This window comes from Lissotriton vulgaris, chromosome 11 (genome assembly GCF_964263255.1).
Source record: "Lissotriton vulgaris chromosome 11, aLisVul1.2, whole genome shotgun sequence".
Classification (NCBI taxonomy): Eukaryota; Metazoa; Chordata; class Amphibia; order Caudata; family Salamandridae; genus Lissotriton; species Lissotriton vulgaris.
In genome coordinates this window covers 855,144,951-855,169,207 of record NC_141699.1, presented here as the reverse complement: position 1 = coordinate 855,169,207, position 24,257 = coordinate 855,144,951, and the positions used below count along the sequence as shown (strand labels likewise).

The 24,257-nt window shown below is 44.3% G+C and overlaps 1 protein-coding gene across 3 annotated transcripts in view; it reads right to left on the bottom strand.

The window, feature by feature from the left end:
* KLHL24 (kelch like family member 24) overlaps positions 1-24,257 on the bottom strand; it is a 337,055-nt gene that overhangs the window by 273,834 nt on the left and 38,964 nt on the right. The window contains exon 3 of one of the 3 annotated variants that reach the window (XM_086943987.1): positions 11,574-11,641. The exons of the other annotated variants lie outside the window; for them this stretch is intronic. The gene's annotated coding sequence lies outside the window, so the exon portion shown is untranslated. The remainder of the gene's footprint in view (positions 1-11,573; positions 11,642-24,257) is intronic. 3 annotated transcript variants of the gene reach the window in all.

Genomic DNA, 24,257 nt, shown 5'->3' with positions numbered 1-24,257 from the left:
CAAAAGGTTGGCGGATATGCGCCTCAATGTAGGCAGCTACAGCTGGAGAAGGCACCCATGAGGAAGAGTTCGGATGGATTATGTCTGCAGGCTCGAAATTGAGCACCGTAGGACGCTCGGGAGCGTCTACAAAATGTTCTTTACAGACCCGTTTTTTAGGTGGAGGAGAAACATGGTCTGAAGATGCTGAAGATAGCACATTGTCCGAATCAGCCTCGTGAAGACCAGCCGTTGAGGATGGCGCAGCTGCTAAACTTTTTGCCAGACGCTGAAAGTCAGTCTTGTGAGGGTTAACAGGCGACTTCGCCGTTTTCTTGGAAGCAGGCAACCAGCCCTGCTGCTGTGCATAGAGATTGAGATGACGCTTCAAAGGGTTAATAGCACGTACTAGTGCTTTGTTAACGGACTGTTGAACACCCTTGTCTAATTGTTCAACTAAGTCCTGTTCTAAGGAGCCTTCCTCCTCATCAGCATAGTAGTAGTCGTCTTCTACGTCATCAAAATATTCAGCCATTCTACACCAAGGTAGAGGTAAAAAGCCCACAAGACGACTAGAAAATTATGGAGTGTTGGAAACACAAGTCAAGGGGGAGTGTATAAACCCCAAAGCAGGCTTAAAAGCAGGAAGAAACCTGACTTGCTAGCAATTAGAACGTGGAGGGAGCCAAAGCCTGCACCAAACAACACTCTAGGCAGAGCCTATGCCAAGAAATACACTACCAAAGTCCTAAAAGACCTCGGCGTCAGACGGGGTTAACTGCACTGACAGGCCGTGGGCAAGACGTCAACAAACGCCGTCACTGAACCAGCTGAAGAGAAAACAACCGGAAATGGGACAGCGCGCATGCGCGACTGTCGCCTGCCAGTGAAAACCGCCGAAGAGCGCTCGCGCTCCAAAACAAACGGAACCCCTGCTCCCGCTCCACAAGAAGCGCGCGAGCAGCTAGGAAGCGCTCGGCGACCAAAACGGAGGTGAGACACACGCTCCGGTAACTATACAAACTGCACGCTGAAGCGGCGAAGAAGCGCGAAGAAAAAACAACGGAGCCCAAGCCCCAGACGCGCGACACACTGCGCAATGGCAAAGTGCAAAGCGACAGTAAGCAACAAGGCACAATATTACATAAACAGTAGAATGCCAAGCAATGTTACACAAATAGTAGAGTAAGAAAGATAATGCACTTAACTGGCTGCGGAGCAGCAAAGAAAGAGGAAGACAGACTAGTGTGTGGACCTTTTATACGCTGTACTCTATGGTTACTCCCTGGTGTTCATGGGAGATGTAGTTTTTTGTTCATTTATTGGCTGCTGAGCATTTCATTAAAGAAATGAGAAAAGCATAATCAGAGCCTCCTGTCCTGACATAGAATTCGGAAAGTCAGCCATCGGAGCCTGCCTGGAGCCTGCTTCAAGGACATAACTGATCAGCTGCTTAGGAGGGGTGCTGAAGGTGAGATGAGGCACCCTGATGGGGTCTGAGCCACCGCTATGTCATAAGGAGAGTGACCTTAATTGCTATGCCATAGGTGAGGATCAAGACCCCTTATGTATTCCCAACACAGGTGAATGCATCAACACCTGAACTAGATGGCACTCGGGGTAATCTGACTGAGTTCTGCAGCCATGAGTCCAGCACCAAGAAGCATCCAGGTGCCGGAGTAAGCTGACCATTGTTGCCTTTGAAGTACAAGAGGAAACTTATAAGCACCACAAATAGACTGCACCAGCACGTGGGCATGAGCGCTGTGACCCATGGTCGGAGCCTAGCTTGTTTGGAAGGTGGCTTATGAGTGGGCTCAAGGAAGAACCCAGCAGCAGGACCACCAGGACCATAAATCTGACACAGCCTCCTATTCACTTGTGCTAGCACTGCCACTATTGTCTTGATTAGCTGACACAGGTGATCTCAATTCAAGACTGCGAACGCGTCAGCTGGGCCGGGGCAAAGACATCATGTCTACTCATTAGGCAGTGCCCGACTGACATCACCAAGGCACTGTGCCCTTGTTACAAACAACTACATGCACCGAGTTAGGAAAAAGGGACACACAATGTGATACTGAACCCAGACAAGGGGGTAAAGAGTGATCTACTGAGTGACTATGAGTGAACTTAGCTACGGGAACTCCCAAGAGGGCCATAGATTTTCCATTTTGTAGGGAAATGTGCTTTGCCATCATAGTCTGTCGCTGATGAGACCATAAGCATTACTCCCATTAATATAAAAAAGAAATACTCAATATTTTAGTTGTGTCAATAATAATTAAGTAATTTTCTTCTTACAAACCAAAGTACTGGCTGTGCAATGATTTCTTGACTACCGTTTGTTGCTTGTTATGTTTTGAGTATCTATCCCCCAACCACCAACCTGTGTAAGCACTGTACTTCTCCACTTCGCTACTGTGAGAGTACAGTGAAAAAGAGATCTACTTGGTGATCAATTTTGGGTCAATAATAGGGCGCTGACCCACACAACATCAGTGGTAAACGGCACTGATTCACACAAACTAAACCAAGTAGCCCTGTATTTCCCTTGAGATGCCTTAAAAAGTATCTGCAATTGGCAGCAAGCTGAGAGGATCACTAGATTCCAATTTCAATAAGAGCTAATAGTGGTTAAGAAGTACAGCATTATTACCACACAACCGGCACATAGGTAGAAAATGGGCAGAAGGGAATCTTAAAAAGCTGTCCCTAGACGAATTGAAGGAGATGAAAAAAGTGGGGGGAGGCCTTCAAGGTCAAAGAATAGGGAGATCATTATAGATTTAATGAGGGACCAATGGAAGAAACAAGCCGTGAGAGGAAAAGACAAGGAAGCAGTAAACTCCAGGGGGCTGGGGGTTCAGTAGAGGGTACCTCAACACAGAATAATATGGACACAGGCTCTCAGAAGTACCAGCGTGCAGGCTTCCTTTAGACTAGTGGTTCCCAAACTTTTGACTCCTGAGGACCCCATTGAGTCACTAGAAGCTGGGGACCCCCAAGCAATTTGTATGATTTAAATTTCAAACATTAAAACTGTAATTCACAAAATAGTTCACCAACAAGTGCACACTAAAAAAATACTAAAATTACAAAGATTTGATTAATTTATATGAAAAAATTTGCACAAATCGAAAAACATTTATGGGAAGGTTGATGCTGCATCTTGGTGACTAACTTTTCAATGCTTGATTTTATTTTGTGGAAAAAGGCTTATGCTCCTACCCGGGCGGACTAGAAAAACAAAGAAGCCCTGACAAATATTTTGAGACCAGTCCCTGTACGATGCACACCAAGTGCAGTGAGTGAGCCTGACTACTACAAAGGAGGCTTTGGGGAGCTCTCCCCCAAGAAAATTGGGGATAAAATGGTGCATTCTACAACATATTTGTCATTATATATTGAATTGTATTAGCTTTTAAAGAATAGTAAATGATCTCACTGTGTACCAGAATTCAACAATCTTTGTTGGTGCTCTTCAATAATTTTCGCACTATAACCCTCCAACAGTGCCTCTAATCTCCCCATAGCCCCTCTGTCACATGTATTTAAATTTGTTTTATAGCACCTCTCATACCAGGGTGTCAGAGCACTTTACTTCACACACATGCAGAGACAATGAATCACATGTGTGTGAATCCGTGTATAGAAAATGTTGCATAAGTAAAGGGGGCCACAAGGTGTAGGATTCACATGTCATCCGTACTGCTAGGCATTTTTTAAGAGTGCTTGGTCTGGAGAAGCACAAACTCAGGATTCAGAACACAACACAGTGGTTTGCTTTGATTTTAACAATAAGAATATATTTCTACGCAAACATAACTTTTTTAGCAGCATCAGGCTAATGAAAGACTGGGAAAAAAACATAACTTACTAACTTGTACCATGCAGCTTGCATGCAGTTCTTTGATGGCAGTTCATAGCTCACTATGCTAGATTATGATTGTAATTTGTGAAATGCACAGTAACAAAACAATCTCTGTGACAAAAGTAGTAACCAACTTAGCTATGCACATAAAACACAGTTTTTTAATGCATGGTACACGTTCTTTGCAGCAGGCATATTAACAATGTAAGCTACCATAGGTGAATCAACGCTGCCACTGGACAAAACACCCATCTATCTCCAGCAGGTACATTAATCACCCGAGTTATCTTGACACTTTTATTGTTACCTGAGAACTGCTTATTATACAAGGAAATTTGAAGTGCTTTTAAAACTGCTGCCTGCAGACTTCTAGGGAATGTGTCATGGACACCTGGGGGTCAGCGGACCACAGTTTATGAACCACTGCTTTAGACTATCCACTACAATATCCCCAAGACATTTTCAAGAGTATCCCCGAAACAGTCTTCTCCACCTAGCTGTAAGGCGCACATGTCAATTGTCCCAGATAGAGCACCTTTGGGTAAGCTAGATTTCCTTGAAACCCTAGTATATGAACTATTGATGTGGTAAGCTATATTAAAGTGGGAAGAGAAGGCTAGGGAGAAACCAATGTAGGCCAGCCAGGAAGAAGAAAAGAGACAGAAGGACAGAGAAGTTGAGTGGACCTAGTCAGACACAAAGAATGAACAGGAGAGGCAAGAAAGCTTTGAAGCTGGTGATCCCCCTCCAGTTACATTGAACCCAGCACTAAGGTACCAAAGGAATTGATACAGTGAGTACTGACATTCTATAATGGTTCCATATTTTTTAAATTGCATGTAGTCGCAAAGTCTGAATGATAAGTCCAAGGTAAGTCCAAGTAGTGCCATTACTGAGTTGTCTCCATTTTGAAGGGGCTGAGGTCACTGGAAGAATGTCTAAGAATGATGGCCTAACGTTTGAAAGATTCTCTCATTAGAAAGTTGGGGTGAAGCTAGCTAAATACATGCAGAGGTTTTCTGAAAGCAAGAAAGTAGACGGAGTTCCATTTGAGAATTGGGTACAGATATAGTGCTTGTTTTGAATAAGTGGTAGAGAGAGAGGTAAGCAAAGGGTTATCAGTCCCTAAATTAGTTACTGATTGGGGAGAAACTCGAGGAAGAGTGCGGTAACCCACTTAGACAGTACTCATATGATCTCACTGAGAGGGATCCGGAAACACTTGCTGTGATGGTTCAGAGGTTAGTGATGGTTCAGAGATTAGTTAATAAGGAAAACAAAGGAGCACTTAGCAGTATGGGTCTAGACTGGAAGGGAAAAGTCAGAAAGTTTCATAGGGGCCAGGCATAATAGAAGTCTGAATGGAACTGATTTCCCAGTCAGAACAAGAAAGTGCCAAAGGAAAGGGCATCACAAAAAGGATTGTCCAATAAAGACCTGTGTGCCGGTGGCACCTCAGCAAGGAAGTATGCTATCAGTAGGGATATTCCAGTGAGGGCCCGTGGCACTCAACCAAGTCTCTATGGACATTTGGCAAAGGATTCCAGAAACTCTTAAGCACATTCACCCACTAACCATGGGGGTTTGCTTGTGAGGTTAATATCAATAGAAAACACTTACTTGCTCTAAGATATAAAAGTGCCTACAAGATGATGGTTGAGAAGAAGTATATTAAAACTGAGAAGATTCTACCTGGTTATTATTGGCAATGACCTTGTAGCTAAAAGGGGTAGCATTGATTACCTGCTTCCTAGAATTGAGGTGGAGCTCTATGGCCATGGTCCACAAAGGGATGCAACAGAGACAAGGTGCCAGGTGCGAGTTGGGCAATGACCTAATTGTGACTGGGCTCGTGCTAGTATTAGAAGCCTACATGGCAGCTGTAATCTGTCCTGGAGTGAAGACACCAGACAAGAGTTGTTTAGCATGGATAATGGCAGGCTCTGAGAAGACACCCACCAGACAGAGAGTATGATGAAACCACTGAAGTCCACCATGTGTTGGAGTCTGGGTCACTGTCAAGCTACAAAGTTGCTAGCTTTTGGATGACCTTTCCGGAAGGGGTTTTACAAGGTGAAGAAAGGGTGTCCTACTCTCATGGACCAAAGCATGGTGGCACTGGATTGGTTGGCAAACACAGTCTACAAGGGGACGTTTGGTTGCTGTATACTGACTGTTGGATCTAGAACCAGCAGCCATCAGGAGGCTAATGGCTACAAAAACAAACAGGAATCTTCTGCTGTTGCTGCCCCATGGGGTAACCTTTGTAAAGCACCTGCCCATCAAGAAGACCAAGGGCATGTTAGATCCTTTGCCCTACTGCCCATGAATGAGAGGAGATTTAGAGAGATGTAGTAAAATTTGCCTATACATGTGTCGCAAATGTAGAGGCCAAACTAAAGCACCACTGGTACCTCTACCCATGGATGGGTTGCCATTTGATGGAGTGAAAAAAGCTTTAGTTGGTCCATGTGATTTGCCCCACCGCTTCAGGTAACAAGTACATTTTGGCTGCGGTGGATCATGACACTAGGTACACAGATATAACAACAATGGGCCTGACTCTGATCAGTAAGGCTGAGTCAACTAAACCAAAAAAACAACCAAGATGCCAATACTGATGAAAAATTAAACAATTAATTAAATGGTGCAAGGATGTCAAAACCAAACAACCATACGCTCATAAGTAGCTTTTTATTTCCAAATGTTCAAGAGTTTCTTCAATAAAGAGACACACATACAGGACATACATTTGTACAAAAAATACAAACACCATGTATTAAATACTTTCTACAACCTGTTATTTTTCAATCACTATCCACATTAATACATAAACACAGTCACATCCATTCTAATTGCAATCAAACATACAACACTCACTACACACAACACAAAGTCCTTTTTGGGCCAATATAATTTATACAGCTTAGATAAAGGCCCTTACACCCTCCAAACAAAGCATTACTGTATTCTAATTTGACTGCATTCACAAGTATAATAACCATCAAACATTTCTTATGATAGCATGCTCCACATAATGTACAGGACGTTTTTATTTGTGTTCTTCCTCAGAACCTTTTCAGCAAGTGAGAAATATAGGAAGTCCACGGCTGTGGCTTTTCTGTAAATTTTGGTAAGTGTTGACTGGTGGTGGCCATTGTTGAGGAGTGTTTAGCAAAATTTTGTGTTAGCAAGGCTATAACATGTTTTTTTCGTTTTTTTGTCTCCCACAGTGTTTTCTTGGTCCTGATGAGAACCCCAGTACTGGTCGGAGTTTGAAACGCGTAGACCTTTTTATTCTTACACCACCAAACACTAGTATTGTACATTATATGGAGCATGCTATCATAAGACATGTTTGATGGTTATTATACTTGTGAATGCAGTCAAATTAGAATACATTAATGCTTTGTTTGGAGGGTGTAAGGCCCTTAATCTAAGCTGTATAAATTATATTGGCCCAAAAAGGACTTTGTGTTGTGTGTGGTGAGTGGTGTATATTTGATTGCAGTTAGAATGGATGTGACAGTGTGTATGTATTAATGTGGATAGTGATTGAAAAATAGCAGGTTGTAGATAGTATTTAATACATGGTGTTTGTATTTTTTGTAAAAATGTATGTCCTGTATGTGTGTCTCTTTATTGAAGAAACTCGTGAACATTTGGAAATAAAAAGCTACTAATGAGCGTAAGGTTGTTTGGTTTTGACATCCTTGCACCATTTAATTAATTGTTTAATTTTTCATCAGTATTGGCATCTTAGTTGTTTTTGGACTATGTACACAGAGGCAGAACCCTTAAGGAGTAAAATTGCAAAGTTAGCTGGAGTGCCCTCTATGCGATCTTATCCAAAGTAGGATTCTTAAGGACTGTGCTCTCCAGCAGAGGAACGAAATGCATTTCCTCCTACTTAAGGATGAACTGGGGGCGATTGGTGTGAACTACCACTTTTCAAAGGAGTACCATCCACAGACTAATTGGTTGGTAGGATGCTGTAGCAAGATCCTAAAAAGCATGACGGGAACTCTACCCGAGTGTCTTAGAGGGGAATGGGATCTCCTCTTGCCATGTCTCTTATTCGCCTACAGGGAAATTCAACAGAAAGGTGTACAATGGAGCACTTTTAGGCTTCTGTTTGCAAATCCAGTTTACAGGCCGCTGACTGGGGTCAGAGAGGGCTGAATAGGTATCACTGAATCCCTAAGCTATGATGTGATGGACTATGTCCATACGCCTCAGTAAGATGATGGTTCCTCTGATGAACAAGGCCAAGACAAACATTCAGTCTAGCAGAAGCTAGTGAAGTAATGGTAGGAACAAAAGTGGCACTGACTGGGTACCAAGAGGGACTGGGGGCATCAAGCTGCTCAAGCCTAATGCCCTCAAGCTTTAGAGGACAAATGAGAGTGATCCCTACATGATGCTGAGCAAGATATCTGATGTCAATTGCCTGGATGACACAGGTATGACCCAGAAACCCCAAAGGATGCTCCATGTAAACTGTCTTAAGTCATACCTTAGGAGAGACTACACAATTGAAATCCTAGCAATGACAGAAGAAGTCGAGGAGAGCGGCCACCTACCAGATCTGTGGCACAATGATGAAAAAGAAGGCTCTGTATAATGGGTTAAGCCTGCCTCTGATCTCAGTACAATGCATGAGTCTAATTACTACATAAGAATGTCACTACATATGGGGGTGGCCACCATGTCTTGGGCCACAGAATCACTATAGGTACAATTCAGTCATTAGCTGTTGATGTAGTGCATTTTAGTAAGTACATCATCTAGCACCCCCTATCGATGGTATTGAGCAGTAATCCTGGATGACTACGTAGCTGTAATCGGGAATCATGTTTTTTGGACTGCTGTTTCTCTTATTATTCTTATAGTTTACCTCCTGTTTTGTCTTTCTTTAGTTAATCTTACTTGTTTTTATATTGATTTACGTATATGTACACTACGAGTATGCTGGACAACACAATACTTTATTTGATATGCTGTCACTATTGAAGGCTGTAATAGCACTAATGAAGTTTTATGTTACAGGATGAAAACCTTCTGGTTAGGCAGGAGTTTAATGAACCACTGTAACAATAATTGTTACATATTGGTAGAGAGACCAAAAAAGAAAAAACATAATAACACTTTTTGAACTAAAGAACAATTACATGTATTTCTTGAACATATCAATGCATTATTGATTTTATTAGTTCTTCATTTTCATTTTGCAAGTTCATATCCTAACGTACGTACCATTACTTCCAAAATTCAGTGTTGCTTGTTTAAATGTTATTGATATAGTAGAGCCAAACAATTTCAAATGTTAATAGAGTTCCTTTTTATTCAGATCAAGTGCAATAATTGGTTTATTTAATGTTGTACAGCCAACACGTGTTTTGAGGTCCAGTAATGCATCAAGGAGAGGTGTCTAAAATGTTGAACTTGGGAGCATAGGCTAGTGCAGTTGTACTAGTCCCTGTGAAAGGGTTTACGTAACCGCGCTTTTGGGTGGACTATCTAACATGCAATACGGTCACAAAAGTAGACAACAAAGTTATATATGAGAGGGTGTGTAGCTAGTGGGTTTCACGCACAACCAGAGAGTACCCTAATTAGCTATACCACGGCAGAACAACCTGTCAGGAGGTTAAATCCCAAAGATCCACCAAGCTTCAATTGACAATTGTAGAAATAGACAGGGCCTGATAATTATAACTCAGGTCTTGGGAATAAATGTCTCACTATCCAGGGGTCATGTAAATAATTCTATGTTTAATAATTCAAACCAAGTGATACATTTTTTACTTATCTGGCTGGCACACCAAGGACTTTTTTAAGGTATATATATATAAAACTTTCAGTTCCGGTCCTTAAGAGCATATTCGTATGGCATGAAAGGACATCTCTGCTGTTGGTCAAAACGTGAAAAACATTAGGTGCAGCTAACTACCTTAGTAACTTTTATCTGACCATGGCTTACTGGCAGATGGCATTTGCATCTGGTGCCAAGGAAACAAATGTACTCTCTACCCAGAGGTCTGTTTCCACCATTTTTAAGCACCTTGTCAAATATGTACTGTCTAGCCTGGAGGAGTTCACTGAAGCCTACTTGGATGACATTGAAGTGTTTGACAGTTCATGAAAGGACACATGAAACATGTGTTGGTGAGAATGCACGGGGTGAACCTGATCGTCAAAGTCATGAAATGCCACATAGAGCAGTCCTCCGGTCTATTTTGGACATCACATAGGGAACTGCAAGATTGGTCCTTTGGAGGCTTAATTTGGCCGATCCCGCAACTCTGAATTAGGTGAGGAATTGTAGGCCTTATCTCTCACTACAGACATTTTGTGGAAAACTATCAAACAACAGTTACACCACTGAGAAGTCCTGCCCTCAGGAAAAGAGCCAAGGAAGGTGACCCGGACAGAGGAGTGTCAGAAAACCTTTGATGACCGGAAGGTGGCACTATGTCATGCGCCTCCCTTGACTACAGTCAACCCTTCATTTGCAGACCGATTTTAATGACAAATAAGTTGGGGGGGGTCCTTGAAGAATCAATGGAAAGGGGGCATCCAGTTGCCTTTTAAACCACAGATTGCTGCCCAGACAGCAAAACTGGACTACCTTTGAGAAGGAATGTGGTTCACACAGATTTCAAGCCACTTAAGTGGTTGACGGCTACGAAGGTAGCGAACTCTAAGTGCTCTGGTGGTGGGTCTCTTTACAGGGGTTACACTTCACCTAGGTGCATAAGACAAGGCTAAAGCACAGTAATACAGATGGACCTTCCCGCTATTTTTCCTCATCTGATACAGGTCGGCTGTAAGAATAGATTAGGTCCCAGGGTATTAGGACCTTGGAAACAATCTGTTGGGATGGAGAACAGTCCCTTGCAGGCTCTGGAGATTGTGCGCCTGTGCCTCATATTTCCCAGAGAAAACGTTTATGCTTTTGACACCACTTCAACACGCACTACCCACCTCAGATTGCACGGAGGACCTTCCCTGATATGAAGCGAGATCCAGAGCAGGCCCACCTCAGTAGGCTGTAGACGACTGACAGCGGTAGCAGCGAAGTGATTGTGTTTCCAGAACAGGCCTTTTACCTGTAACCTTCTGGGGAGCCCAGTAACCAGTTTTCCACGGAACTCACAAAAAAGTGACCAGATCCAATATAACACTTCCCTCACTATATTAGATATGATCAGTCTACAGACAAACTGCAGACACATTTCAGCAAGGAGAAGCAAAAAGGGACAGAGCAATTGAGGAATGTGCCCTGTATAAGCAAGCATTGGCAAAGTAGGGATTTAAGGTCTCATAAGAGAAAGACACGCAGAAGGGAGACAGCAGAAGCCGACAGAGAAGGCTACAGTTGTAAAGTAGTTCCTCAGGCAGTTTAAAGCAAGTACTCAAGCGGAGGTGGAAAGATATATCAAGGGTGAATAGCATTGGAAGAGACGAATACTCCTCTGGGCTATGCCAAGCCGTGATTAACAAAGTCACAAAAAATCATCTGACATAGAGGGTGACAAAATTAAGTCAATGATTGAAAGGGGAAGACCCAAAGCCTTTCTATGTATATTCTTAGCAATATGTTATTTAACAGCAGCATATCAAAACCGAGATCCAAAAAGAATTTAACATACGATAATATTTTACCTTAACAATAACTCAATGAAAACATATGAAAAAAACTCATGCACCATATCACCTTTTATTGAGTATCATAAGTAAATGCCTTTGACTTCATATGACCCCAGACATCATCACTCAATGAACCTATAATATAAAAGGTATTGTAGTTCAAGCCTGGCAATATTATCATCATCATAATCTTTTTTTTGGTTCGAAAAAGCATAAAAGCAAATAAGAACAAATGCAGTAGTTACAGAAATGCACAATGAAGCTGCATGCTCAATTTGCTACAACATAGTTAAGTGGACTGGTGTAAGTGCCAAACCAGATTATATCCTTTAGCACAAATTGTTGACGAATCAAACAGAATACGCTCAACAATATATCTGCATAGTAAAACAGTGCCAGAAAACAAAAACCTCAAAAAAGCCCTAAGTAGCTACAGATTGGTCCGTTATGTCACCCGGCAAACTAGAATAAAACCAATAGGAGGGGACTCATGTACGTTAATTATCACCAAGTAATTAAAGTGCATAGATTGTCTAGCAACACAATATATAAAAGAGATTTAAAAGTTCATAACACATTTTATGCTAAAAACGATATTTAAGATAACTAAAAACAATATAAAACAAAAGGTAACAATTAATTTACAAAAAAAGAGCATATTAATCTTTTAAAAAATATAGATTTTTATTAGAGCAGAAATAAAAGCAGAGAAACAATATACGTTACATTACATAGTTATATATAACAAACAAGAGCACTCTGAAATTAGGGTTGAGGATTTAAGAAATATAGGAAAGTGAATAAAAAATATATTCTACTGTAGCTTATAATCCTCGTTAGGTCCTCCAATCTAACAAATAACATAACACTATCAGCAACAGTTTAAAGTGCCTGTGCAACTAGGAGGAAAAAAAGAGGGGGGAAAAACAAAAAAAACAAGATTTCGGAAAGTCACTTAAAACCATGCCTGTAGCTACATCAATACAAATATCCACAAACTCCTTAAAGTGCAATTGCGGCTGTTAGCCTCTGTTTTTATTAGAAAAAGTGCAAACATTGATTCCATGCTACAGAAAGGTCTTAAAATCTACTCTAACTCAGCTATACTGAATTTTGCCAGATAGCTCAATCTTGCCGTGGCAGCTACACATTTAGCATAGGCCTCCTTGAATTTGTAAGTCCTGCACATTTTACTAACCCATTGATTAATCCTAAGTGATTTCATAGTTTTCCAATTCTGCAGAACAAGGGACCTAGCAACTGTCATAGAAATTATTACAAAATACTGTTGATATTTCGTAAAACATTAAACCTCCGTCGATGCACCAATTAACACCAGCCTGGATGATGGGTCAATAGATGACACTAAAAATTGAGAAATCATGATAAAAACATCCTTCCAAAATTGTTGCAATTTACTACAGACATAAAATGTGTGTACCCATCCTCCTTCATCCTGTTTATTGCATCTAAAACATTGGTCCGAACTAGTAGGAAACAACTTATGCAGTCTCAGAGGAGTGTAATATCTAGCCATCTGGATAAAAAATGTATTCTTTTAAAATTTGCACCTCGTAATGCTTTATGTGAAAATTGACTGAGCTGTTGCCATTCTTTTGTATTGAACTTGCAGCCTGTCTCTGAGCACATTTTCTGAAGCTCTTTCACAATAATTTCTTCACTCTGCGCCAGCTGATGTAGCAGCCGATACCAAAATCCCACACTCACTATTTTATGCGACATTTGCTTAGTAATTTTACGCGTGGCCTCACTCAGCATGGTATAGTTATTCTTAAGAAAATTCTATGTCAGGATCGGAGGCTTCAGATTATGCTTTTCCTTCTTCGCTGTTTATTATAATACAAAACTCACAGCAGCCCAGAAAAGTTCCACAAAAATGCTTACATAGCCCAAAACAAAGGGAAAAAAAGCATTGATCCAAGAAATAAACGTGATTTTGATAGAAACAAAACTACAAATCCCATCAGTCCATTATAACACAGAGAACATCAGTCCTTTCACAGTGTCCATGACATCTAGATAGGGCGTCCATCTTGTGCAATCTTCCTCTTTCTTCGCTGCTTCGCAGCCGGTTAAGTGTTTTCCTTATATGCTCTGTGTTTTCATGGTTGTTTTTCATGATTATTGTGGTATTGCTATGCCTAGTTAATCGTTGGGGGAGGGCTCTGTGGCATTTAACTAACTTGTGCCTTTTTTCCCTTACAGAGCCCGTTCCGATCGCGGGGACGCTCTCCGTCCCTTTCGCGATCTCCCTGTGTAAGTTGTGGTGCGCTTCTCGCCCGCTAGGGGGAGTCCTTGCATCTCATTGCTCTCAGCACGGTTTTCCTTACAGTAGGAAGCCGCGCTGAGGAGAGAGACGCTCAGGAGGCTCACCCCGCCGCCTCACCCGAACGCCCTCTGTGGGGTCCTTATTGCCCTAGTGTAAATGCCCGCAAGGGTCTGTACTGCGGTGTGAGTACCGCGTTGACGCCCCCGGGCGTATTGCTGCACCTTTAAAGCGGTTTTAACTTTCAAGGCATTTTCTTGGTCGTAGTGTGACCCTGAGGGAGCGCCCAGGGGGGGCAGCCAAGACCCGGTCTTTTTTGGAGGGTCTGCACGCTCTGGGGCTGGTGCTGCCCCAATTCTGGTTTTCAGCTAGTCCAAAAGTGAGTGCCTGCTCAAAATCGGTGCGGGGGTGTTTAGCACTGCCCTCATCCTCACCTTCTGGTCAGTACCTGGCATTACAGTCCCTTGGCATGGAAGAGGGATATTATGAGGAAGAGGAGGAGACTCATCAGTATATTAATGATGATGAGTTTTATGACGCGGTGGACAGTTCTATCTACCGCTGCGCTACTGAGATTGTAGGCCCCATGGAGGAGCGCCTTCCCACCCGTATAGTGGAGGAGTGTGCAAAATTGGTGCAGGCGCATTTAGGAGCACCGGTTAATGACCCGGCCCCTTCAGGGGGAGACCCACCTGCCCCTAAGAGACCATGCAGGGAGGGGAGCTCGGGGGGGCACAGGGTGTGGATAGGGACGCCTTTGAGCGCCTGCGTGATGCTTTCTTGGCTAAGGCGACCAACCCCACCCTTGTGCCACCACCGGCACCAGCTCCTTCGGGGTCTATGGGAACGGCTCCTTCATCCCCGGGGGGGTGTCACCTGCAGACGAAGACGAGGGGTCGGTGCATTCTTGGCGTCCGTCCGGCTCCGCCGCCGAGTTACCACAGGACAGCTCAGGCATGTTAGATTCGGATGAAATCATTCATCCGCGGTCGGCTGCTTGGGTGCCTGGGGACAAGGTGGCCAAGTTTGTGGCGGGGCGCCTCCACAAGTTCTTGGAGAAGGAGGCGAGGAGCTGTTTGCGGGGGGAGTGTCCACGTCCAACGTTAGAAGGGAAAGTCGCTCTGACACCGGAGCTGGATGCAAAGATGGCCACCTTTATGGCTAAATTTGTAAAGGATCCACGCAAGGGCATCAACCGTTCCTGCCAGGACAAGCTGCTTGATGCTATAGGTCCTATCACTAAGATCCTGGACAAGGCGGAGGAGGCAAAAGTGTCCGGTGCCGCCATCTCCCCCGAAGTTCTGTCGAATTGTGCGCAAAGGGTGGTCATCTTTTTGGGGAATGCTAATTGCGCCCTCTCGACAGAGCGTCGATGTTCCCTCTTGATCAAATTGGACCGAAAATTGGGTAATTTGGCCTCCTCAGAGGCAGGAGCGGTAGCCCAAGGGGGCATGTTCGGTGACCCTTTCATTAAGGAATATGGGAAGTTTGTGTCAACCTTCACGTCCCTGGACAAGGCCCAGTCCAGTATCAAAAGGGTATTTCAGCAGTGTTTTTCTCGAGGGTCCGGTCGCGGCAGGGGCCACGCGACTGGCCGTGGCGGTCAAAATTTTGCCAACAAGGGGCAAGGCTCCGGACGAGATCAATATAACACCTCAACCAACTATACAAACTTTTATCCTACGAGAGGCCAGCGCTTCAGAGGGAGAGGCGGTTTCAAGACCAACGCCGGCAACAACAATTTCAACGGTAAGTCTTATCTCGAGGGACCAGGTTCAAATTGGTGGCCGGTTAGCGGCTTTCTCAGAGGCTTGGGCAGCAATTACTGCAGACGCATGGGTCCTACAGACTGTGCGCGGTTTTCATATAGAGTTTTACGATCAACCTCACCAGACAAAACCTCCTCCTATAACCTTTTCATTGACCGATGCGCAGTTGATCGACGAGGAGGTCTCGGCAGTACTCCGCAAAGGGTCCATCTGTCGATCAAATCGTCATCCCTCGGGTTTCCTCAGCAATATCTTCCTTGTGGAGAAAACGGATGAGGGCAAGCGTCCGGTAATCAACCTCAAAGAATTCAACGGGTGGTTGGTTTACCGTCATTTCAAGATGGAGGGGAATCCATCTTCTTCGGGATGTGCTCCTCCCAAATGATTGTATGGTCCGTTTAGACCTCAAGGGCGCGTACCTAGTGGTACCCAGTGGGTGAGTGGTACCCATTCACCCACCTCACCGTCAGTTCCTTCAGTTTGTCTGGAACGATCAGGTATTCGAGTTCACTGTCCTTCCGTTCGGACTTTCCTCAGCCCCTTGGTGCTTTATCAAGCTACTGCACCCGGTGGTGGAAGTTCTGCGGAGCCGAGGTATCAGGATGATCGTATATTTGGACGAAATCCTTTTGATGGCTCAATGCCCCGAGAAGCTCAACCTTCAGCTTCAACAGACGATCTCCTTGTTACAAGGTCTAGGCTTCGTCATCAACAAAGACAAATCTGTGTTTTCTCCGTCCCAGAGTGTGGTATTCCTTGGTTTTGTCGTGGATTCACTCAAAGCCTCCTTGAGTCTTCCGTCCCGAAGGTGGCCAAGATTCGGCATGTGCTGCAGCAGACAATGGCCAAATCACACACCTCCCTACGCCAGATTGTTAGAGTGATGGGGCTTCTCTCCTCTTCCATCCAGGCGAGCTTCCTGGGGCCCCTCCGTTATCGGGCCCTTCAACGTCTCAAGGCACACCACCTCAGGAGAGGTGTGACTTACGATCAGTTAGTTCCCCTTTCAGGAGAGGTGAATGGAGAGATGGCCTGGTGGCTCTCCCATATGGAGGCCTGGAACGGCCGGGCAATCTTTGGGTCAGCCCCAGACCTAGTGATAGAATCCGACGCCAGCAGGTCAGTCTGGGGTGCCCGCTGCAGAGAATTCACCACAGGCGGTGCTTGGTCCTCAGAGGAGCAGGAGTTGCACATAAACTACTTGGAGCTCCTGGCGGGGTCCTTCGCAGTTTGTTGCTGGACCAGGGAATCGGTGAGCTCCTGTGTTCTACTCAGAATGGCAACGTCTCAGCGGTTCGATATGTCAACCACCTGGGCGGTCCTCGGTCTCGAGCGCTAGCAAACCTAGCAAAGGATTTTTGTCTCGACCATAATGTATCAGTGACAGAGCAATACTTACCGGGGCGGGTCAACTAGGTGGCAAATTGGCACTTCAGACATCTGCGGGACTCCAGCTTGTTGAAACTGGATGTTTGGGTGTTTCGGCAGCTGAACGATCTTTGGGGTCCTTTCTCGATGGACCTGTTTGCGTCCCGCTTGGATTATCAGCTCCCGTGGTTCTTCAGCTGGGGGCCGGACCCTCTCTCAGCGGCCACAGTCGCTTTTCTCCAGGATTGGAGTCAGGAGAGGGCTTATGCGTTCCCTCCTTTTTCGATGATTGTGCGGACGGTGACCGATCTCCGCCACCAGAGAGTGGAGTTAGTGGCGGTGACTCCTCTTTGGAGATCTCAAGTTTGGTTTCCGGTTCTTCTGGTACTTTCTTGGGATACTCCGATCCTACTCCCCCGGTTTTCGAATCTTCTTCTCAATCCAACGGGGAGCCACATCGCCTTCTAACGCAGGGTTCTCTCCGCCTCATTGCGTGGCGGCTTTCAGGCGACGTTGGTCGCTCCCAGGCCTTTCGAGATCGGCTGAGAATCTCTTGTCAAAGGCATGGGCACCCAGCACCACTAAGGGATATTGATCCCCTTGGACCAAGTGGGTGCGTTGGTGTTTTCGATGGGACCTGGATCCCTTGGTCGCAGGTGTCGTGCCAATTCTGAATTTCTTGGCGGAATTGGCGTCAGACAGCCTAGCATATCGCACCATTAATGCAATGCGTTCTGCGATTTCGGCAGCTCACCAGCCGTTAGAAGGGGTCCCAGTCAGAGAACACCCCTTTGTGTGCCGGCTCCTGATGGGTATTCGGCTTTCGTTACCCCCGAACCGCGATATTCGGTCCTTTGGGATGTGAACGTCGTTCTGAATCTTTTTCTATCATGGCAACCTAACAAATATCTTTCTTTGAAACAATTGGCAGCCAAGCTGGTCATGCTTTTGTGTTTGGTGTCTTGTCGGAGAGTTTAGGATGTGCGGGCCCTGGACATTTCGGCAAGGGTTTTTTCGCCGGACGGTGTTACTTTTACAGTGGGCCGTCGCACTAAGTCTGCGTCAAGGACTATCTCATATCCAGCTTTTGTAGACGCTCCCAAGTTGTGCGTGGTGCAATGCCTAAAGGCTTATGAAGACATGACGACAGAACTTCGTCCTCCGGGTGAAAGCCAATTACTCATTGCCTTGCGAAAGCCACACAAGGTGGTCTCCTCCCCCACTATTGCCAGGTGGGTGCGATGGGTCTTACAAGAAGCAGGTATTGACATTAAGCTATTTGGAGCTCACTCGTCTAGAGAAGCAATGGCTTCGAAATGTAATGTAATGTAATGTAATAGGGCATTAATAGAGCGCAAACTGTTGCTCCGAAAAGAGCATCATGGCGCTGAGGGGGGTAGCTAAGAGAGTGGAAGAAAGGCGCTAGGTGGCAGAAAGCACATACGTGTCTGTCAAGTTATATAACCAGGTTTTGAGTTTCTTTCTGAAGGCTACTTCCGTAAGTTGCATTCTGAGGTCATTTGGCATGGCATTCCAGGCTTTGGGGGCAAGGACGCCAAATGATTTGCCTCCTTTCGTTTTAAGGTGAAATTTGGGGACGTTGGCAAGATTGAGCCCCGCTGATCTCAAAACTCTGGTTGGATTATAACGACAAAATCTTTGACAGATACCTTGGGCCAATGTCATTTAAGGCTCTAAAGGTAGTTAGAAGGATCTTGAAGAGAATTCTTTTATGCATCGGGAGCCAATGTAGAGTTCTAAGGGCTGCCGATGCTGAGGATTTTCTAGTAAGTTTTAGGACCAGCTGTGCTGCCACATGTTGAACGCTTTGCAGCTTCTTTAATGTTGGTTTCTTAATTCCGGCCTTCAGCCCGTTACAGTAATCTAGGCAGTAAAGTATAGGTGAGACTGCCACGGACTTTCTAGCTTCGATGGGGAGAAAATCAAAGAACTTCTTCAGAGATTTTATTATAATGAAACAACTGCCTGCTATGTTTCTCACATGTTGATCAAAGGAAAGCGAGGAATTGAAAAGGATTCCAAGGTTTCTTGCGGACTCAGCCACGGCCGGAGGTGGGCCATGTCTTCAGGCCACCATTTGGCAGGGCAAAAGTTATTATTTTTCCCTATAGGTAGGATTTCCGTTTTATTTGAGTTGCATTTCAGGTGGTTGTTTTTCACCCACTGAAAGATTTCCGTTAAGCAATTTTGGAAGTTTTGTTCGGCTCTAGTGGCATTTTTGTCCAAGGATAAGATAAGTTGTGTATCGTCGGCATATGAAGTGACACATATGCCGTACGATTCGATGAGATTGATAAGGGGTACCATGTAAATATTAAAAAGTAGGGGACTCAAAATCAGCCCTGGGGGACTCCGGCATTTATTTGTTTTTCCTTTGAGAAGAAAGGTCCCAAAGATATTGTCTGAGTTCCATCTGCTAGGAACGAAACAATCCAGTCGAGGGCTTTGTCCGTAACACCATTCCATCTCAATCTATTGATGAGGATGTCGTGAGACATGGTGTTGAAAGCTGCCGATAAATCAAGCAGTATCAAGACAGCATTTTTTCCCTCATCTTGAATGGATTTTATGGTATCAGTTACTTCCACGAGAGCTGTTTCAGTAGAGTGCTTACTACGGAAGCCTGATTGTTGTTGATGTAGAAGGTTGTGTATTTCAACAAAGTTAGAAAGTTCTTTGTGGACCATAGATTCCGTTATTTTCCCACGTATTGGCAATAGGGATATAGGACGCAGATTGGAAAGCTCAGTGGGATCTTTATTGTTTTTTCATCAGAGGTTTCACTATAGCTTTTTTCCAGTCTCTAGGTACGATTCCTTTACTAAGTTAGTCATTCACTACTCTGTTAATGATAGGATTCACTATATCCACTATTTGATGGAGAATAAACAGGGGACAGGAATCAAAAGGTGACCCTGATTTGGGGGACATTATAGCATCCCTTGATTGGGCTAAAGTGATAGATTTAAATGCGCTGAGGACACTAAGTACCTCAGCCAGGGGGCATTTTATTTCCTTAGCAATTGGCAACGCTGCTTGAGAGAAATCTTCCTGAATCAGTTTTATTTTATCTTCAAAGTAGTCTGCGATCTGGTCGCAGAGGGTAAAAGATTTTACTATAGCAAAGACAGTCTTTTGTCTTTGTTTGGCTTCGGAAATCATTTTGGTGTAGTAATTTCTCTTAGCTGTTTTTATTAGCGCAAAATAGTTCTGCTTATTTTTTATATAGAGGGCTTTTGCTAGGGGATCATAGTCCCTCCTCCATTTGCGTTCACATTTTTTACACTGGAGGTGAACTTCCGCCAGAGCCTGTGTATACCATGGGGCACTTTTCTTCCTACGTTTGTCATTCTTCAATGGAGATGCTTCAGAGGGGCGAGTTCGCGCGTAGCAGTCTGTATCCAGGTGTGAAAAATTTTAGAGTCTTGCTCGACCTCTCCAGACAGAGTGGGAACATGTGACTGAACTGATTGCCTAAGACTGATATTCTTAGCTATCCCTGTCCAATTTAAGGAGGTGGTGGGAAGTAGATGGGCTTTTATCTCCTTTTTCTGAGGATGATATAGCTTTATACTGAAAGAGATAAAGCAATGATTCGTCCAGATTTGGGGTATTGGGGTGGAAGTAGTTAATGCTGGAAAGTTGGAACAGATCCCATCCAGTGTATGTCCTGCTAGGTGCGTTGCATCTCCTATTTTTTGGGGTAGTCCGAAGATCTCGAGGGTGTGATGAAAACTGTTTACCTGAGGTTCAGTTTTTGATTCCAAGTGTAAGTTGAAGTCACCTAGGAGTGTGAAATGAGGGTAGCGAAGTGTCAAATGGCTTAAAGATTCGCTCAAGGACTCCACAAACCCACCAGGGCTGCCCGGGGGACAATATATCAGACCTCCAGTGAAAGAGGATGAGGCATGGATGGCAATGGAGAAGCCTATGCTTTCGGCGCCTTTAATGAAATCGAGGTTGAACGTGTGGCAATTCAAGGAATTTCTCACAATTATGGCCACCCGTCCTCCCCTGTCATTCACCCTGTCTGCTCTGAAAATGACATAGTCCGGAGGTAGAGCCACCGATAAGTTGGGGGCGCTCCAGTTCTTGAGCCAGGTCTCCGTGACAAAAAGAAAGTCGAGGTGGTGGTTCAAAATCAGATCTTTAATGTCCTGATTGTGTCTGCACATGGAGCGAGCTTTGATAAGCCCTCCTTTTAACCTGTTTTGTACAGTAGGGGGATTGTCTTGTACATCAGAAATCAACCACGACATGAAATAGGGCCCCATAAGTTATCTGTAGGGATATAGCAGTTACACTTTAAATTATTATTTAGCCCCCTGAGTATATTTGCCGGGTATGTCCTAATGGGGACAATATGTCCAGCATGTCCTGCGCCTGTCGCGGTCTTTGCGCGGACAGGAGCAGACGGGCTTGCCTTTGGCGCGCCCCCGCTGCGCGGTCGAAGCATCCGGGTTTAAATGCCGGACCAGGAGTGGAGTGGGGGGAGTCGGGCGATAGAATGCCTCTGGAAGACTAGAGCGCTAATCTTCAGGCGGGTCAGAAAAGCAATTCCAGACACCGCGTTAGCGCTCTAGCTCAGGAAGAAGGAGCAGCAAAAATGTGCAAGAAGTTGCAGTGCAAAATTAGCAGAATACAATTTTAAAACAATGTCCCCGTTTTCTAACAACCGTTAAAATTATAAAAACCCCAATCTGATTCAGGCAATAGGAAGTCTGTCAGCAAGAACGCCACCAAATATCCCAACACTCACGCTACCTAAAGAAAGCGTTTTCTTTAGGTGCTCGTTTAGAGGATTTGATGCGTGCTGCAGACTGGTCCTCAGATTCCACCTTTAAGAGGTTTTATTTCAAACCGGTGGTGGACATTGCACATTTAGTGGTAAGTAAGCTTTGAACTAGCATAATCTGAAGCCTCCGGTCCTGACATGGAATCGAAGTTTCCCTAGCTTAGTAACGGTAAGTTTCAATTCTATTAAGGACATGGAGGCGAGGATTATCCCTCCCAGGTCTTCCTGGAGTAAGATTCCCGCCCGTAATGCAGTAAGTAGTCAGGTTATGACTTTTCGGGGATGACTGTAAAGTGTTCAGTTGACATTAAGTTTTTGTGGTTTGCCTTTAAAATCGTCAAGTGACATTAAGTTTTGTGGTTGGTCTAAGCGTATAGTTTGGTTTACAACGCTTACGCTGTTGTGTCTCTTCCGCTAGGGAATGAAGGTTCCAAACAAGACCAGTGAGTTGTTGGCGTGACTCGTGCGAAGAAAGAGGAAGATGGCACAAGATGGACGCCCTATCTAGATGTCATGGACACTGTGAAAGGACTGATGCTCTCTATGTTATAATGGACTGATGGGATTTGTAGTTTTATTTCTTGGATCAATCCTTTTTTTCCCTTTGTTTAGGGATATGTAAGCATTTTTGTGGAGCTTTTCTGGGCTGCTGTGAGTTTTGTATTATAATAAACAGCGAAGAAGGAAAAGCATAATCCTCGCCTTCGTGTCCTTAATAGAATTCAAACTTACAGTTTCTAAGCTAGGGAAATTTCGATTCACGAGCTGAAGATAGCTAAAAAAAAAGCAGTATTTAAATTGCCGGATTGCAGCGGCATGATAAACTGGAGAATGCAGGAGGCCATCATACCGATTAACTGCATGAACACTCACGCTGGTAGTGTTGAGGCTGAAATTTTGGGATTAGATCCTGTATGGCGCTTATCCTGACTGGATTGGGATATGCTAGAGCTTTTGAAGTGTCTATTGTAGCCCCTAAGTATTGTTGTATGCTGGGCGGTTGGAGATGGGATTTGGCGAGGTTTACTGTGAATCCCAAGCTGTGAAGCAGCTGAATTGTGTTGTGTGTGTGTTGCACACAGATGCTGTGTGATTTGGCCTTTATGAGCCAGTCATCGAGATAAGGGAAGACATATGCTGTCTCCTTAAGTGGGCTGCAACTACTGTGAGGCATTTGCTGAAGACTCTGGGTGCTGTAGTGATCCTGAATTGGTAGTGTTGCCCATCTACCAGAAACCTGAGATATTTCCTGTGAGCGGGGTGAGTGGGAATACGGAAGTAAGCGTCCTTTAGATCCAGAGTAGAGAGACAGTCACCCTGTTGAAGTAGTGGAAGCACCTGTTGGAGAGTGACCATGTGAAAGTGGTCTGACTGAATGTAGAGGTTTAGCGGTCTGAGGTCCAGTAGGGGCCTGAGGGCGTTGTCTGTAGGAGAGTAGGGTCTACTTCCTATGGTTACCCCCACTTTTTGCTGTGATTCTCTGGTTTTTCGACTTTAGTCTGGCTGTGGCCCTGCTAATTAGGCCCACAGCTTAGCTGTTCTCTCTCTAAATTGATACCATGTACTTTAGGTACATACCAGATTGGTTATTGGGTCACCCTTGTGAGCCCCTGTATAGTGTACCCTAGTTACTTTCGCTTCTCGTTCTCTATCTATCGCTGAGGAGAAATTCTCTGTCATAGAGAAAGAGATGATGGCCACTGTTTGGGCTATGGAAAAATTCAGACAGTTTGTTTCGGGACTACAGTTATGTTACGCACCGACCACAAACCTTTACTCAAATTGTTGACTTCCAAGGGTATACTCAAGGCGACTACCAGATTAGTTAGGAGAAGTCTGAAGCTGTTAGAATTTACTTCCGAGGTTGAATATTTACCAGGCAAAAGGAACCAAGTGGCTGATTATCTCAGCAGATCTCCATTACCTCTACAAGATACAGATACAGAAAGTGCCAGTTGGGACGATTTCAATGTAGCTATTGTCTATGATTCTGCAAGTGCTATATCTAAAAAAGAATGGGACACTGAATATAAGCATGAAAAAACACTGAGTGATGCTACTAACTATGTTGTTAAGGGTTGGCCCAACAAAATTGATTTGCATGATGACCTAAGACCTATGTGGGAGACCAAAGAGGAATTATCAATTGACAATAGTAACTACTTATGCAGGGGTGAAAGGGTTATTGCGCTTACAAAATCACGCCCCAGAATTTTAGAGATCAATCACGAAGGCCTTCCGGGAATCGTCAAACTTAAAAACAAAATAAAGATGTCCTACTGGTGGCCCGGGATTGATAAAGACACTGAAAAGTTTGAAAAACAATGTTCTATTTGCAAAAACTCAGAAAAGACCCAACGGGTATTTAAACCCACCCTTGGCTCCAGACCTATCCCGGATCCTACCTGAGAGGACCTAAGTATTGATTGGCTGGGCCCTATCGTGGAAGATCGAGGTAGTATGAAACATATTCTTGTTGTCATTGATAACTACTCCAAGTGGCCCGAAATT